Genomic DNA, 13,554 nt, shown 5'->3' on the forward strand with positions numbered 1-13,554 from the left:
AGATGCCAGGTTGGTGACGCTGGACCCCTTCCATCGTGAAAAGGGCAGTGGTTGGTCCTTGCATACTTCAGGTCAGTACCCGCCTTTCCGGCCACGTCACTTCTGCCGGCACCGCCATTTGTAGACTTGGAGAATGTTTTATTTATCCATCACCAAGGCAACTCCAGCATTGCCTTAGACTGAAGGCCTCATTTTCTGGTGAAGGAAGCACAGCCGGCAGACAGCCCATGCCCTGGACTTACCATGTGCCCCGACACCCCAAAGGAGCTGCTTCAGAGAATAGTAGAATGGTCTGCAGAAGACTAGTTATGGTGCTGGAGGAGAGCCAACACCCCAGTCCCTGCGGTCCAGACTGTGGTGTGTGCCTCGACCCGCAAGGCAAGATATAGTGCCATCCCTCCACCGCCCAAATGCGCGGGTGCGGGAGCCACGCAGTGGAGGTGGGACTGTTCCCTCTCGCTATAACACCACATAACACACTGGAAGAATTTCTGCTTTCCTTCCTGTGAGCTTGGGCTGGTGTCCAAGAGAGGAATGCCTTCATCAGGAAACAGTCATGCTTCCAGTGCATTAAAGCTGAGGCTGCCCCTGCCCCCCACCAGCTATTTCTGGTTCCTCATGCCACGGAACCAGCAGGCAGAGAAGCGAGCACTGTGGCCCTGGGACATTGAACCCAAGCATCAGAGAGACTTTGCATTGGTTCTATGCACTGGGCTGGGGCAGGGGATGACGTCTGGAGCCCAGAGGTTTCACTGTGGTGATTAACGATTCTTCCTGGGATAGGGAAAGGAGCTCATTCATGACAGGCCCATAAAGGACTCAGGTCCTGAAGGAACAAAAGTCTGGGTCACCCCACCAAGACTAACAAACGGTGCTGCTGAGGAGCCTGCAGAGGGGGCAGGACAGAGTTGGTGGCTGAAGAGCGTGCCTCGTAGCAGGTGCTCCTGCAAACAGACCTCATGGGGACTGTCTTCTGCTTGCCCGTCTTCCCCCCCCACCCCCCACCCCTTCTATGAAGAGCACGGCTGAGGCCTGGCATCTTAGGCTCAGGATGGCACACTCCGGGTTGGCATCACCCAGGGTGATCAGTCGAGGACACATTTCCCACATAGGACCAGGGCAGATGCTAAAGGACACGAGGGTGGGCAGCGTGCCTCTGCCTCTCAGGTACCCTCTGCCCTTCTCTGCCTGCTTTGTGCCCCCAATGGGCTGCACCTTTAGGATGGGGAGCTCAGGGCAGAGTCAGGTGGCTATCTATCCCCCTCCTCCCCCTTCCCTGTGACTGCAGCCACAGCCTGCCTGGGGCCCCTCTCCTTGAAGCAGCTGTCCCCAAGTTCCAGCCACCCCTCCTTCCTGCTGCCCCTGGAGAACCCAGGGTACTAAAAGCTCTCGGCCACTGCCAGCCTTGGGAGCTTGCCCACACTTCCCGAGGGGCCCCAGACCCTGCCCACACCTTGGTAAATAGGCCACGTTTTGTGCTGTCCTTGATTTCCCTGCTTTCACAGGCCCCTGCTGGGACTCTGACGGAGGCAGTCATATGTACCAGTAATATTCATTATCAGTTACCTGCAATTAAATAATGAAAACCTGAACTTCCAACCCTAGACACATAGATCCATAATGGTCCATGTAGTCATTAAAAAAATTATGGGGATCGGGCACCTGGGTGGCTCAGTCAGTTAAGTGTCTGCCTTCGGCTCAGGTCATGATCCCAGGGTCCTGGGATCGAGCCCCACGTCGGGCTCCTTCCTCAGCGGGGAGCCTGCTTCTCCCTCTCCCTCTCCCTCTGCTTGCCACTCCACCTGCTTGTGCTCTCCCTCTCTCTATCAAATAAATAAATAAAATCTTTAAAAAAAAATTATGGGGATCCATTCATTCAACCAACCCAAAGCTGCTGAAGGCCCGCCACGTGCCAGCACCAGCCCTGGGTACCAAGGGTACAGCAGTGTCCCAGATGGATGCCCGAACGTCTGCTCTAGTCCGGGGACAGAGCACAGACCAGGGCACAGAGCGGTAGAAAGAGGGAATTTTGGAGAGTGGCCAGGGCTTCGAGGAAAGCAGACTCGGCAATGTGATGGAGAAGGAGGGGGTACCTGCCTTACAGAGATGGGGGACCCAGGGAGGCCTCTGCCCCTCACTGCCCCTGCAGCTAAGACGTGAGTAGGAAAGAAGAAGCCATGTGAGGCTCTCCAGGCACAGAATGGGAACCGAAGGTGGCCAGCGTGAGATGGCAGGGAGGGGGCAGGCCAGACATGCGTGGGTGGGCCCTGGCCAATGCAACTTTCTGCAATGGCCCCACTTTCCCTGCCAGTTGCCGCCTGGGTCCTGCGGTCACGGTGACCCTGGTGTAGGTTCCTGAGGTTTCCTGCCACCCAAGTCTCTGGGCTGCGGCTCTTCCTAAAGGGTGTTTGTCCTCCTCCTGCTCAACCTCCCAGCTGACAACATGGAGGACTTTGAAGGTCAGGGGCATGAGCCAGTATCCTGCCAGGATCAGACACAAAGAAAGTGCCCACAGAGACGTGTGTGCATGAATAAGGAGGCTGGGAGCCCGGGGAGGGTGGCAGGGATGGAGGGAGGGAAGGCTAGACAGTCCTCTCTCGAGTGTGCTGCTTCTTGTCTCCTTGGCATCTTGACATAGACCGGACTGTGAGTTTGCAAGCCTTGCCCTCCTAATCCCCCCATGCATGTCCTTGCCTGAGATGCCCCATTGCCTCCAGGAATGTTCCTGGCATCCCAAAGCACTGAACCCAGCAGTGCCCAGCAGCTGCCCACGCAGGATGCTCTGCAGGCTGGGCGAGAGGACCAGACCAGAAGCAGCAGGCTGACTCCGTGACCCCCAGCTCCTCATCTGAAAGGGACATGGAGCCCCTGCATTGCAGAGGCTGCAAGACATCAGAGGTCATGGCCATAGCCTGCAGTCCCACTGGGCACCTTCTATGCAGAAGTCCTGCAGTGGTACTTACAAATAGTAGCTGCTGGAAGGTGAGACAAGGTGGTGATCGAGACAGTGTGCACCACCTCCTCCCTGCCCTGCTGGCCTCCCTACCTGGCAGTCTCCCCTGCCCTCCGCCATGGCCAGAGGCATCTTCCCAAAGGCTGGCTCTGACCACATCTCTCCTGCTCAGAAGCCTTCCATGGCTCCCCACTGTCTCAGGGATAAATGGGGCCCACTGGAGCCTCCAATCTAGGATTTCTGTTCCAGAGCCCACAACAATGCAGAAAGAACCACTCACTGCCTGGAAGGAGCACGTATGCAGACTGGACCAGGGAGTCAGGGAGGAGGCATCCAGAGTGCATGTGTGTTGGGGGCAGCTTGGGGGAGGACACCAAGGCTTCGCAACAAAACCTGAAAACACTCTAAGTGCTCTGTGCACAGCGCTTTGCAGACCAACCCGCTGAGAACTCGGTGAGGCAGGGACAGGAACGGCCCCCTGTTTCAGAAGAGCAAACCGAGGCTCGGGGAAGTGAAGCAGCTGCTGGGAAATGGCAGGGCCTGCTTCTGAGCCCAGGCAACCCGGCCCACCACGCTGCCTTCCCCAAAGTAGCAAGGTCCTCCTTCTAAACCAAGCTGGTGTCCCCTCCTGGGAAAAAAGAATAACCCTGGAGACTTCTATCTGTCGAGCACTTTCCACACAGCCTCTTGCTTATCTGCACTCAGTCTTGTTCTCCTCCTCACTCGTGTTTGAGGAAACTGAGGCTCTGAGTGGCCAAGAGACCCACCCAGGGGCACCCAGCCGAGTCAGGACTTCCTCTGTGTGGCCAGTAGAGGCCTGAGTATTGCCCCTGAGCACAGAGATGTCCCCAGGCTGCAAGGCTGACATGTCCTGCCTGGAATGTGGACCGTGGAGGCCTAGGAGGGTCAGACCGAGGATATTCCTGTCCCTCTGCCACCCCTTCCACCTTGTGGTTCTCAAAGTGCGGTCCCCAGACCCAACTAGCTGCATCGGCCCCCGGGAACTTGTTAGAAATGCACGTCAGACTCACTGACCCAGAACCAGTGGAACAGGGGCCTCCCTGTAATTCGGCCGCATGCTCAAGACTGAGAATCAGCCCAGGGGCTCTGGACTGATTCCGCTTCCTTCCAGGGCCTCTGTTCTGGGCCATGGTGGGTACGAACCGCCCCACACCCCGGAACAGAGAGAGGGAACCCAGGGTGCGTTCACCCTCAGGGTGACACCTACTTTGGACACCGCCGTGGCCAGTCCCCTGCCTCATCTGACTGAGTCCAGCGGAAGAACGAAACCCATTAGCAAGTTACCCCTTACCTGCTGAATGGGTCTAATGCTCCCCACCTCGTGCGGATTAAGGGGGTAATGAGCGGGGTGGGCGGACAAGGCACTTCACAACTCCTTTCTCCTCGGTAGGATCTCACCCGCCCCGCGCCCCTCGCCGAGCTCAGAGGACCAGCTCCCTAAATCGGCCGTCGAGACCCCCAGCGCGGGTCTCCCTGCGGACTGTGCGCGGGTCAGGAAGTCGGAGGCCAGGCCCCCCCCGCAGGGCCCGGGGCCCGGGCCGCCCCTTGCGCCGGTTCTTCCGGCCTTTCCCCGCCACGCGGAGCGCACGCCCCCGGGGCGCAGGGTCGGGGGCCCTCTGCTCCCACTCACGAGGCGCGCCCGGGGCGGCAGCTGTCGCACTGCGCGTTCGGTGAATGGACGCGGGAGGAAACGGGGGCCCGCGCCGCCGAAGGACCCGCCGTGGGGGGGCGTGGGGGGGCGGGACCGACTGGGGCTGCGGGGGCCGGGTTCGGGGGCGGCGGGAGTACGGGAGTGCCCGCGCCCGGGCGTGCGTTCTCCTCCGCCGCACCCCGCGCAGGGGCCGGCAGAATCGGGGCTGCCAGGTCCCATCGCTCAGCCTGCTCGGCCTCCAGGCCTTGAACCCCGCAGGCGGGGCTGGGAGGAAGGGCCGTCCTCTCCCACACCCCCACCCCGCGCCGTTTGGCTCGGGTCCGGCCTGTCGCCGGGCCCGCGGTCACGGCTTTGCCCCCCAGCGCGCAGAGGGCTCACGCGGGGGCTTTTAGAGCCCAGCCTCCGCCGGCCCGAAGAATCGATTAACGGGAGGCTGCCGGGGGGTGGGCAGCTTCCGAGCGGTCCGAGGGCCTACAACCTCCCCCCCGCCCCGGGGTCTGCAGGGACTCGGCGCCCCCGCGGCGTGGGGAGAGGGACGACTCCAGGGCTCGCCTGCGGCCCCTGGTCTTGGAAGGCAGGAGGGGCCGGGAACACAGGGTCCCACGCTCGGTTCTGCGCCGTGAGCCCTGAGGCAAGCGGCCTCCCTCTCGGCGTCTGCGTCTGAGCCCGTACCTGTCCGCAGGGCTGCGGTGAGGGAGGACCGGCCGGATTGGCCGCGTCCAGCTGGGGTGTGGCCGGTGGTAAGTGGAGGTACCGCGAGAGGTGTGCCTCCCCACCTCCTCGCGCCCCAGGACCCCAGGACCCCAGGACCCCAGAGCGGCAGCCCAGCGCGGTGGTGAGCAGTCCCGTGTGCCCCCTCCAAATCCCAGCCTTGCCTCGCACTCAGCTCTGTGGCCCTGGGCAGGTTTCTCAGCCTCTCTGTGCCTTTGTCTCCTCCATAGAATGGGATAATAAAATACGCTCCTTCCAGGGTTTCCATGATTAAATGAGCTAGGCAAAGCACCCAGGCAGGGCCTGGTACGCAGGAAGTGCTGCGCAACCTCGGCTAGAATTGCGGCGTATCACCCCAGAACAGTGCTACGCTATACAAACGTCTGTGTGCATTAAAGGGGCACCTATTTTAAACTTTATGTGTCTTACACAAAGGTGGCTCATGGCCGGCACTGCTCATTTACCAAGGCTTCCTGGAGAAGGGTCTGTCACCACCTCTCTGAACAGGAGCTGTGGCTTAGTGGGGTGGGGATGGGTGGCCGTATGTGGTGAGACCTGGGATCTCCGAGGATGGCCAGCCGGGTCCTGCCCTTTGCTCCTGGCAGTGGGTAGACCTCTGAAGGTTCTAGACATTAAAACTCTGACACCCCACCCCCACCCCACCCCCAGGTATCCTGCCCACCCTCACCTTCTGGGAGTGGGTTGCGGTGAGGCAGCTGGAAGGACTGGCGACAGCACTGCCCCCAGTGGTGGGCGGGCCCAGAGTGGGGTGGGGCCAGCGCTCTGCTAGCAGGACGCGGGTGGGATGACGTCTGCCCTAGTGACCTCGGCGGGCAGCGTGACCTTGGACAGCTCTCTTCCTTCCCTGCTGCCTGGGTCAGCTTTGCAGTGGGACCAGCCTCAGGGCCTGGCAGCAGCCCCACCCTCGCCTGCCCTAGCCGGAGTCCCCACACTTGGGCTGCCTCTCTCGCTTCCATCCCCACCTGTCCAAGGTCACCTGTCCTTCAGGCAAATCAAGCACCGTCCCCTCCTCTCAGGCCACCGGCTACAGACCTCGGATGGGCCCTTAGAGTCGAGCTCCCTGCGCGGGGGACCAGCGGGCTCCCCGGCCTGTGAAATGGGGAGCAACCCCCTTCCTCCGCCAGTGCGCAGGGGGCCAGCACCGCGCGGGGCGCCCGCCGGGGAGCCTGGACGGCTTTGCCTCCCATTCTCCCGCGACCCACTCTTTTCGAGCCCCAGTTTTTCCCGATGTGCCAGGGGTAGAGGCTGCGGGCGGCGGCGCTGAGTGGGGAAGGAACGTCAACCCGATCTCCTCTGGCTCCGGCGACGGGAATCTGCGCCCGCCCCCGCGGGGAGGAGGGAAAGGCCGGAGGCTTGGAGAAACTGAGACCAGGAGACAGACTCTGAGCCACCTGGTCCGAGGGGAGAGCGGGGCATCGGACAGCGCCCGTCTGAGGGGAGCGAAGCCCGCAGGCGGGCCGTCCGTTAAGCTGTCTTTCCCTCTTTCGTGGGGAGTGGGACGTGGGGAATGGGGCGGAAAGATGGGCGCCCGCAGGCTCTGGGTCTGCGCATGGCCGCCCCTTCGCCCACCATCGGGGAGGTCCCTGGACGTTGAACGGTGTCTCCCAGGCTGGGAGGGGTGCTCGACGGAAGGCCGCGGCCCACCGGGAACGCCCAGCCCAGACCCCTGGAGCCCGGAAGGGATGGGCCTGGCATCCCTAGTGACACCCTGCCTCATTCACCCCGACTCCCTCACATGCCCCAATCCCCCATGCTCGGTCCTGCACAGTGCAGGTCAAGGGAGGGCGGTTCAGGTCTGGAGGACAGGCCGGGGTCTTTCTCCTATCCCTACTCCAGCCTCCCAGGGAGGACAGATTCCCCCCACCCCCGGGATTGCCCCCAGCCCGCCCAGCCCGCCCCTCCGCCCCAGGGCACTCGGCAGGCCTCAGGGATGCTGTGGTGGTGGCTGATGGCGGCGCTGGAGGCTCCTGGGTCCTATAGACCCTGGGAAGGGTGCTTTGCACTGTGCCCGCCCACCTGCGCGCCCTTGCTCCCTGGGACTGCCTCTGTTGTTGTGATTCTCTTATTATGACATTTTAAAAACTCTGAAATCTGGGGCGCCTGGGTGGCTCAGTTGTTAAGCGTCTGCCTTCGGCTCAAGTCATAATCCCAGGGTCCTGGGATAGAGCCCTGCATCGGGCACCCTGCTCAGTGGGAAGCCTGCTTCTCCCTCTCCCACTCCCTTTGCTTGTGTCCCCCCCACCCCGCGTCAAATAAATAAAATCTTAAAAAATAAAATAAAAGCTCTGAAATCTGATTATTTGCATTAGAGAGAAACGTCCTGAAACTTTGTGCAGTCAACCAATTCTGAGGGGCTGAAGATTTAGTGTTGGTGCCAGACAGGTGGAAATTTTATTGAGATGAGACAGTCAGTAGAAGGGGAGGGAGGTTTTCTCCAGCCAGACCTTTCCTCAACCATCTCGGCCAATTCATCCCTTAGCCGGTCCTCTTCTTACCTGCGGTAATTTAGTTAGGACCCTTAGGACCAAGGGCATCGAGGCTCAGGCCTGAACCTGCCTCTCGAGGATCAGCACGTGAGGACAAAGAACAGGCCGATGCTCGTGTCGCACTTCAAAATATTAAATGTTTCAAATTAACACCCAAAAGCTCCTGTGTTGTCACTACCCTGCAGAGGCCATCTGGGAGTCTCGGGTGTTTTACCCGAGAATGGCCGCAAGAGGGCACGCAGAACAAACCTTCTTGGACCAGAACCAGGATTCCACCCGCCCTGGGTACCCCCAGCCCAGGCAGGCTGCCCTCACCCCCATTCAAGCTTTGGAGGGTGTGTGTGGTAAGGGGGTGGTTAAGGGCATAATTCTAGTCTCACCGCGGCCATCAACGCGGGAACATCAGAGATCATTGGTCCTTACTCTTCACTTCGTCCACTCTGCCCTCCTACTACATCGGTAGGGACTACAGGTCCAGAAAGGGGCAGGGCCTCCCAAGGATACACGGCAAAGGCTGGGTGAGGCCAGGACACAAGGCTCCTGCCTCCAGATCTGCCCATCTCCTGGTGGAGGCCGGGCGGGAGGAGGAGCAGCCCCACTGGAGGCTGGAGGCAAAGATGGGCCCGAGGCTGACTCTGCGGGCTCAGATGCGGGCCTCCAGGCCTGTCTTTAAAGATACTCCGGTCCCCAGGCTGTTCTCCACCACCAGAGCCTTGGCCTCAAGGGCCTTGAGCACTCCCCGAGAAGCCTGTTAGCAGCAATCTCCAGGAGCCGTGGGGCCCTTGTCAGCCAACACCTTGGATGATAACCAACACCCTAGGTGACAGCCAGCACCCTCATTAACAAGTAGGAAGAGCAATTCCTGCCCCAAGTGGAAGGTGGCCTTTTGGGGGCTGGGGGGTGTAAATGGGAACATGCCAACATGCACTTTCCCGACACAGGGTGTCTAGGTGTAGGGCTGGTACACTTGCAGACATGGCACCACCCTGGCGTCGCTGTGTGACCCAAAGGCAGGCCCCTGTCCCTCTGGTTCCCCGGTTCAGGTACTCCTCAGTGGAGAAACGCATGTGGAACTTGCTTAGAACTTAGCTGACTGGGATACTTACCTGCCTAAAACCCTCCTAGAGCTCCCTGTTGTCATCAGGGACCCATCATCAGGGACCTATCCCTTAGTCGGGTGTTCCTAGTCTTGCACGACATCTGCCAACCTCTTTTTCCAGTCTTACCCCTCTTTACACCCACATCATCAGGTCTCCCAAACTGCAGCCTCCATGGCCAGATCAGGCCTCTGCCGATCCTGCTGTGATGTCCCCTCCTGGTCCTCCCCCTGGGAAACTTGTGCACAGAGCTCTGGCTGTCCTATGGCCAGAAGAGGGAGGCACCAAGGTTTAGACACAACATATATTTTTACAATGACACTTCTCTGTCCGACTTGTTTCTTCTTTTTGGATCATCAGATTGTGAATTCATCAGACCATGAATTTGGATGGGATCTTATTCATCTTGATAATCCTAGAACCCAGCACTAACGCTGAGTAATACATGTTTCATATTTATGTTTCATATTAATATTTATTAACGCATGTTTAGTTTATGATTGAATGGGTGAAAGAATGGTGAGAAGATAGGTGGGTGAGTGAATGATTGGTATGAGTGGTAGAGAGAAGTGAGAAAAGCTAACTGATGTTTATGTGTATGGGTAACGAGGATATAGGGGTAATGGATGAATGCATGGCAGAATGATGGATGGGTGAAATACTAGGTGAATGCACGGTTGGTAGATGAATGACTGGATGGAGAGGTGAATTAATGGATGAAAGATGGATGCAATGTAGAATGTGTTTGTACGTGTGTGTGTGACATGGATGAGTGTATAGATAATGGTAGAGGGAGGTACTAGATGGTGGATCGATGGAAGATGGTGAATGGTGGATGCATTTATGTAATGGTCATTGGTTAAGTAATGAGCAGATAACTAGACTATAGACTGATAGATGGAGAGTGGATGGATGTGGACAGTAAATTGATAGACTGATGGATACTGAGAGAATCTATAGAGAGAGGATGAATTACAGATAATAGGTGGTGGATAGTGGATGCTTGGTGGATGGATGAATCATGGAAGCATGGATGGATGGTGGATAAATAGTAAGTGGATGATTATGATGGATCTATCCATAGAGAATGGATGGATAAATGGCAGATAAATGTGAATGGATGTATGGTTGAGGGATGGATTGTGAATGATGTACAAGGGGTTGAACGGTGCATGAACAGAGAAAAAGATGGCAAATGAATGGTTGCTAGGTCAATGGATAGTGGTTTGTGTACTATGGGAGTATAGGTGGAAGGTAGGTAATGAAAAGATAATGAGGGGCGCCTGGGTGGCTCAGTCGTTAAGCGTCTGCCTTCGGCTCAGGTCGTGATCCCAGGACCCTGGGATCGAGCCCCACATCGGGCTCCCTGCTCTGCGGGGAAGCCTGCTTCTCCCTCTCCTACTCCCCCTGCTTGTGTTCCCTCTCTCGCTATGTCTCTCTCTGTCAAATAAATAAATAAAATCTTTAAAAAAAAAAAAGAAAAGATAATGAATGGGTGGATTCTGAATGGATGATTATGTGATGAATGGATGATAATTAAATGACAGATGGCTACATCTCAGAAAATGGAAGCATGAAAAGTGAAAAGTAAAGGAGAGGATGGTGGAGAGATGGTGGATGGACGGTAGATGGTGAGTGGTGTATGGTAAATGCATGGTTTAGTGTATAAATGGAGGAAGATGGATACATGGCAAGTGGATGGTGAATGAATAATGAAGATGGATATTAAATGGATAGTGAGTAATGGATGGGAGCTGATGCACAGTTGATAAATGGATGGATCATGGATGGATTGTAATGGTGGATGGATTGTGGTGGTTGAATGCTCACTGTTATCTCTCTATCTCCAGCACCTAGAACAAAAGTTGGCACATAGAAGGCACTCAATAAATTTTTCTATAATGGATGAATATGGTGGATGGATGGTAGAAGATACCTGAATGGGTTTTGGATGAATAGTGAATTATGGCTGGATGATGGATAGAGGATATTGTGAGATGGACAATGAATGGATAGATATGTGGTGGATAGGGATAAGAGTTGGGTGGATGGTAGATGGTTAGTGAGTGGATGGATGGTGGGTCATAGTTCATAGAAATATGAATGGAGGAGTGATGGTGATTGGTAACTGAATTGTAGATGAGACGAATTGTGGCTGATTGTATAGATGGAGGCTAGTGGATGGGTAGTGGATAAATCCAAGTAAATGGGCAGTAGATAAATGATAGATTGATTAATGACAACCAGACCTATGGTAGGCGGGTAAATGAATGGTAGATGGATAGTGGTTTAATACTGATGGAAAGCTGTTAGACAGTGAATGATGCGTGGGTAGGTGGTGGATGGATGGATGGTGAATTAATGTTGGACTGATGGGTATTTTTGTGGTGTATGGATGCTTAGTAAATAGTGGGTATGGGTGGCGAATGGATGGATGCGTGGCTGAAATGAATACCGGTTGGATCATGGGTGGTGGTTGGGGTTGGATGGTTAATGAATGTGGGATGGTGATTGGATGGTGATTGGTTGGAAGAGGATTCCTGGATAGGTGGTGCATGGTGGATAATGGTTGGATGAGTGGATGCTGAATGGTGGACTGTGGATGTTGGCTAGAAGCTGGATGTTAGATAAAGGATGGTGGGTGTTAGATGTTGGATGGTGGAAGGGTGGGGAATTATGTGGATCAGAGGTTATGCACCTTGGCCTCAGGCATCAGGTGTGTACACCAGGCTGAATGCAACTGTCCCAGGACTCTTTTGTTCCTTTTTGGGAATGGGATTGGGGATGAAAATGAGCAGGAAGCAGGGCAGTAACACACCCTGCCCCCACCCCGTTGGCCATCCCAATTGTTTTCCTTCTCTTCACTCCTTCAAATTGGAGGGTGTCCTCCTTCCTTGTATGTGGCCCCACTGAAATCTGACCTCCACCCCAATTCCTGAACCTCGAACCTGAGGCTTGGGGGTCTCAAGTGACTGCTTGAGGTTCTGGGGGATGCTGTTTTGTCAAAGGGAGGATGCGGCCGGGGTGCTACCTGGGAGCTGGGGCTGGGAGCGCGGAAGCGCCCCGGGGCCTGGGTGTGAATGAGGGGCCGGGAGCGCGCGTGTGGGCGGGGAGCGCGGGGAGGGCGGGCGGCAGCCAGGGAGGGCGAACCCAGGCTCGCAGCTCCGAGCCCAGCCTGGCGACCCGGCGGGAGCATCCAGCGCCGGAGGGTGAGTGTGAGCGAGGCGCAGGGGGCGCCCCCTCCCCACACTAGTCCCAGCCCTCGCCCCCGGTGCGCCCTGGCTGGGAGGGGAGGAAGGGGGGGAGTTTGGGGGGTTTCGAGCCGGAGCTGCCCCGGGGAAAGAGGAGGGAGTGGGGGCCGCGCTCAGCTGCCGGCTGCGGACGCCGGGCTTCGGGCGAGAGCAGTGCTCCTGGGGGCCGGCGGAGGTGTGGGGGGTGGGAGTCCTTGAGGTGCGGGTGCTGCCGCTGGCGCGGGACCCCGGCGCGGGACAGCGGGGAGGCAGCCCTTAGAGACTTGCTGGCTGCCTGCCTGGCCCCTGGCTCAGCCCAAGGTGACAGCTCTGTCATCGGCCTCCCTCATCTGTCTTTATCCCTCTGTCTCTCCGTCTCTCTCCATCTGTATGGTCCCTCTGGCTCTGTTTCGCTCTTCTGTCTCCAGTCCTGTCACCTCTGTTTTGTCTCTGTGGCCAGCTGGTTCTTCTGCTTTCCCTCTGGGCTCTTTCTCGGATCTGTGGGGATCTCTGAGTCCAGTCTCTTGGTCTCTGCCCTGGCTGCCCGGGGCTCTAGCTGAGGTTCTGAGTCCTGGGATGGGTTTCCAGGAGGGGCTCATATGGAAGGACTGATGCGGGAGCATCGGCTGGGAGAGGGAGGGTAGGCGCTCACTCTCTCCGGCTCTGGGATTGGGTGGAGGCATATGGCCCCCTCCCAGCCTTCCCTGGGTCTCAGTGGGACCTGACCAAACTGAGCTGGGTGTTCAGTGAAAGAAATCTCATATCCCAGAATAACAACCCTCCGCCTCTGCTGGGTGCCCACAGGACCCCTCCCCCACAACCAGCAAGGCTTCACAGGCATTCCATCCCCCAGCTTGCTGCTCTCCCTCTGCCCAGGTCCCTCCCAGCACTCCTGACCCTTGCCTGTGGCCCCCTGCCGCCTCCCAGCCAGACCCCTCCCCCACTTCTGCCTCTGGCCAAGTGCAGGTGGAGAGTCCAAGGCTGGTGCCTATGAGGCCCACCAGGGCTTCTCTTCCCGAAACTCTTGCTGTGCTCTCTCTGGCTGGGCTCCCTTGCCCTTGTGCTGGCCCGAGTGGGCATGGCCAAGTGCAGGCAGGATGCCGGTTTCCCTTTGGTTGTGGGTATCGAGGGCCCGGCCCCGAGTGGGTGTGGGGTGTCCTCTCTCAGAGATCGTGGCCACCTTTGCCTCTGGCTGACTTGAACCTAACCCCCGCTGCTCCCAGCCTCCTGGCTCAAACCCGTTTGGGTCCCCAGATCTCTTGCCCTCACCTAGCTGTTCCCTGTCGCAGACATCTCTCCTCCCCACTGGCCTGGCTGCCTCCTGCTCAGCCCCCAGGCCTCAGATCAGCTGACCGTCTTCAAGGAAGCCTTCGTGGGTCTCAAG

This window comes from Halichoerus grypus, chromosome 8 (assembly GCF_964656455.1).
Source record: "Halichoerus grypus chromosome 8, mHalGry1.hap1.1, whole genome shotgun sequence".
Lineage (NCBI taxonomy): Eukaryota > Metazoa > Chordata > Mammalia > Carnivora > Phocidae > Halichoerus > Halichoerus grypus.